This window comes from Hemicordylus capensis, chromosome 5 (assembly GCF_027244095.1).
Source record: "Hemicordylus capensis ecotype Gifberg chromosome 5, rHemCap1.1.pri, whole genome shotgun sequence".
NCBI classification, from domain to species: Eukaryota; Metazoa; Chordata; class Lepidosauria; order Squamata; family Cordylidae; genus Hemicordylus; species Hemicordylus capensis.
Window position 1 is genome coordinate 173,785,270 of NC_069661.1, and position 4,731 is coordinate 173,790,000.

Consider the following 4,731-nt stretch of genomic DNA (forward strand, 5'->3'; position numbering starts at 1 on the left):
GCCCCGTCTACTAGCCTAATGATGCTCCTGTTTTAGGACATTAAAAATGTTGCTAAATTGTCAGTTTGCCCTCATACTTGCAAAACAATTCTCTCTAGTTTGTGCCTTACAGAATTTTGCCACACACATTTTCATTTCAGGGGTTTTAAAAAGAGATTTGGAATTGATATTAAAAGCCTCCATCTTCACTTATGTCAGTAAAGATGACAGGAATCCGTGCTTATATTTTGGGTTTCAATTACATAGGTGGCCAGCGAAGCTTCCTCAAAATGTGGGGCATATACCAGAGATATCTATATGTGCAACTAATAATGAAAAGCAAAATTAACAGAGAGGATGATAGAACTTGGTTTAAGATGGTGGTGGTGGTGGGGACCCATGGCTACACAACATAAATGTGAATGATTAGCACTAGACAAGAAAAGGCCAGAAACCACCTGCCCTGTGACAGCAATTTTCCATCCCACAAGCTCATATACAATTCTTGGGCAAGGAAAATCAAGCCATGTTCAGAACACAGAGGACCTTTTATCCTATCTGTGCAGTCCTGAATGAATACTTCTTTCCATTCTGCTTGCAACTTTCTGTATGGCAGCGCATACGTACATCTTTGGGCCATTTCACACCTTACTCAGGGGAAAGCTTGGGATGGCTCAACAAGAAACTGCAACAAATCACAGCTCTCCGGGGTTTATCTGTATGATGCATATGTTGCAAATGTATGCTTGCACATTACATTTTAAAGCAAAGATTTAAAGCAACTTAGGTGTACAACTGAAATGTAATGTGTGAAATGGCTCATAGATTTGTGACTATTCCTTTCAGAACAAACATAGCACAAGAAGTTGAACAGTCTTTTGAATTTCACATCATATGAGAAAATGCAAAGTATGTTGGGACAGTAAGTGAAGGAGTAAACATGAGTCTAAAAAGCCTCATGTAGGGTTTAATAAAGCAGATGATAGTTTTCTGCAAATTTGTCCTTTAATATTTCCCTCCAAGCCTCAGGATGCCTCTCAACACCTTCGTAACAAATCTTCTTCCACAGATTATATAACTCCTAAACACACACATAGGAACAGGGCTCGCAGGGTGGAAGAATGAACTTCCCAGAAAAAAATAAAACCCTGTGGGTTATAAATGGGTCAAAAAGAAGTAGACTTTTTATTTATACACCAGAAACTTAAGCAAGTGAATGAAATGGTTTCATTTACATTTTTACATCCAGCAGCAGTGAAAACACTGTTTACATTAATACTATAGTAAAATTTACATCTTTATTTTTGTTAAATATGCCTGATTTTATGGACAAAACCCATTCTGATTTGAACTCTTGAAATAACAAGGGTGAATGTGTGCTTTAGAAGCTAATAACACTAGCCTTTCAAAAAATGTTCACTAGTATTGGAATGTGTCATCTAAATCCTGAAGTAAATTCTCCAAAATGTGAATGCCCAATTTGAAGAATCTGAGTAAAACAGACTATGGGAGCTTGAGATTGATTCTGACCAGGGACATTAAAGTCCACAATGGTTTACTTTTTAAAGCATAGCTCAGTTGCTCTATTCCTAGCTGGCTGTGCTTCGATTCCCTAATCACAAAGAAATGCATTCTTATGAAGTTAAGCAGCTGTAGACACAGAATGCTGATGATCATTTCCCCATATCTGAGTTATCCAAAGAAAACCCAGTTAGTGGTAATTCTACCTAATGCTTGTAACATTCACATGAAATTTTAATTGATTTTCAAACAGTACAACTGTGCCATGAATTCAACCACATAGAATATAAGCCTTAAGCCCACTAGGTTTAAGCAATTGTGTCTTTGTAGACTAAAACTATGTAAAATAAAATCTGATAACTCCCTGGTGTTAGAGGTAGACAGTTTTCTTTCAAATCCTAGGTTTGGTCCTTTATTTTATTCAGCAGTGAGAGCCATGAATACAGAACGAACAACAGCTGTTACAATTCTCAACCATGACTTCTAACGTCAGAGAATTCAAGGTATGAACACAGTACACAGTAATGAAAAGTATCAAAAATTAGTTTACCTCAAAAAAGATAAATAAAACAGGAATATTCCACCAATACATAAACAGATGTTTGTGCTACAGTTAAAATTTGCTGTATACAAAAGATCATAGTCCCCATTATCAGCTTATGATAGGAGCAAGAATACATGAGCCATTTAAATTGTCAGACATTATGCTTTATAAGGTATGCACAGAAGTTCAAGCAATAAATACATACATTAGTTCAAAGCCTTACAATAGCTACGCAAAGCAGATGCAGAAAAGCAGGTTTGCTATTACTAGCAAGCAATGATATCAGAGTAAAAATTCATGAAATGCATTAAAGCAACATTTTTCTTAGAAAAAGTCTGGTCATTTATGGGTCCACCAACATTTTTACATAATATGCACAATTATCAAAATACAGACCAAGCATCTCAGAAAACTCCAAAAAACCTAAAGTCTATTTTTCAAAGCAATTGCAGTTTTGGAGGTTTTTCTGGTATAATGTGCAAGCAGCTATTTTTTTCTTTAAATTGTATTTATATAAAACCCATGCAAAACTCTACAGGTATATGCATTCTGTGGCTGAGACTTCCTTTCAAAAAGGTTTGTAACTGAGGTATGCATACTTTAGCATTGTAGTCTTAGGCCACCTTTCTTGATGGTTCAATTATCACATTTACTTCCAGTCCATCAAAGTCTTTTGAACATGCACTTGAAAGAAACATTAGTCCCTTTCAGGTCATCCCCACATTAGGGATCTTAGAAGACTGAAAAAAAACACCATCATTCACATGGTAAATCTTCCTTTTGATGTAATTACTATAAACCTTCTGTTATCACGACCCAAAGACAAACATAATGAAAAGTAGCAGTTACTGTGACGTTCTCACAATTCATGCAATCTGCCATAATTGTTCTAATTTCTTTTTGTGTTTTGTTTTCTTTTGCAGAGGTAGAAGCTTTCAGAAAGCCTTTTGGGTAAGTGGGAAAACCCTTTCGAAAGCCATTTTGTCCTTTTATTTGGCGTGATAGATGACTGTGTTTCTCTTTAAGTCTATTTGCTGATTTCAGCAAAGAATACAATGAGCTTAGTTTGCAAGACCCAGGTCCATCGCATGGAACTGGTACCTATGTTAAGCTCTAGCAGCCACCTTCTGTGGAAAAAACTGTTTGTAAAGCAATAACCATAATCAGGTTATGAGGTCCCTTGGTTGGGGGGAAAAGTATTATCAAGACTTGGCACAGCACATGAAAAGCAACACGTAAAGTTCTAGGTTTTAAGCAAACATCTGACTATGCTATTTTCAACTACACCATTAATGTATCATTGTATTTTTGGATTTGGAGTTATTAAAAAAAATAAAAATAAAAATAACAAGCATTCCAACAATTTGGCCTGTGCAAGTCTTCCAAAGGGAGTGTATTGTTAGTGTTAGTATCCCGTATAAACAGAGGCAGAATTATATGTAACTTTGGTTTGACTGAAAATAAATACCATGGACTACAATTGCTATAATCTTTGCTTTCAGTGTAAAAACTCACCTAGATTACTTTAAATCAATATGAAATTAATTTTTGGCTTTACTAGACCTTTTTTTATGTTTGGTTCCTACTTTTTTGTCATTATAACTTAAGACTATAAAAAATAGCACACAACGAAGATTACAAGACTTCTTCTAACAACATGTATTCACCACGGGGGCAGGGCGGGGGAACCGGTCTGAATGGGGAGGGAACATAATTAAAAAAACATATTTTACATAACAATATGCAATCTGCATTTGCATCAAGTACATAATTGTTTTGGTCAGTGATCCATATTTGTTGCTTTCTATCATAACTTCTGCCCAGACTTTTGTTCCCACCTCTGTCCTAAAATGAAAGCAAATCTTCACTGCATTTAAGATTGACTTTTGGCCTCAGAAGATTACACTATGACAAAATTGACTATTTCCCCCCATATTTGTTTCTTGGTATAGGGCTAAATGAAAATATCCCAGAGGTCATCAGAAAACAGCAGGTAGTTCATGGAAAGGTTCCTTTGTACTAATTAAAGTTACAGAAGGCTGACCAAAGCATGTGGCTGCTTCTGTCGTTGAGCTATTGGCCATTGTTAGAGTAGGCTTTGGTTTGCAGCTGTAGCCTTTGACTGTGTTTGCAGGTAGACAAAGCTTTATCACAAGGAGGTAAAGAGTACAGTTGTAAGATATATGCAGATATGCAAATGTTTCTATGGTGCTTGCACAGACAATGTTAGCTTAGGATTGCACTTTACATCTTAACACTAACAGCACAGACTGGAAGCTTAAAAGGTTTTTAGATGGTTGCAACAGTCTAATTACTGTGGTTTGTTATAACTAACTTATGTCATTTACAGTTGGTGGCACCAACATAAAAAACTAATGTTCTGTTGTTTAAAATTCAGCTAGATACAAGCAGTGATACTAATTTCTGATACTACTCCTGTGCAAATTAAAAACAATAGCAACAAGTTGAACTTGACCAGCAATTGTTTCTAACATTATTACAACTACTGTATGCTGGAATTTTCACATTGATGAAAACTAACACTATTTTTGGCAGTATATGAGGCCCATTTGCTTTCTACAGAACATGTATCCTCATATTCAGTCATTTCATGAACCCTTGATCGCCACATTTTTTTAAATGGGCAAGCCATTATATATAAACAGTTTTATTTTTCAAGAAAATCA

General features: G+C 35.7%; 1 protein-coding gene across 21 annotated transcripts in view; it reads right to left on the reverse strand.

Annotated features, from left to right (window-relative positions):
• Nucleotides 1–1,141: 1,141 nt before the first annotated feature.
• The window catches only part of FOXP2 (forkhead box P2), a 727,796-nt gene continuing 724,206 nt past the window's right edge, over nucleotides 1,142–4,731 (reverse strand). For all 21 annotated transcript variants that reach the window (XM_053252207.1, XM_053252200.1, XM_053252222.1 and 18 more), the window contains one exon: nucleotides 1,142–4,731. This exon is cut by the window's right edge and continues 366 nt beyond it. The gene's annotated coding sequence lies outside the window, so the exon portion shown is untranslated.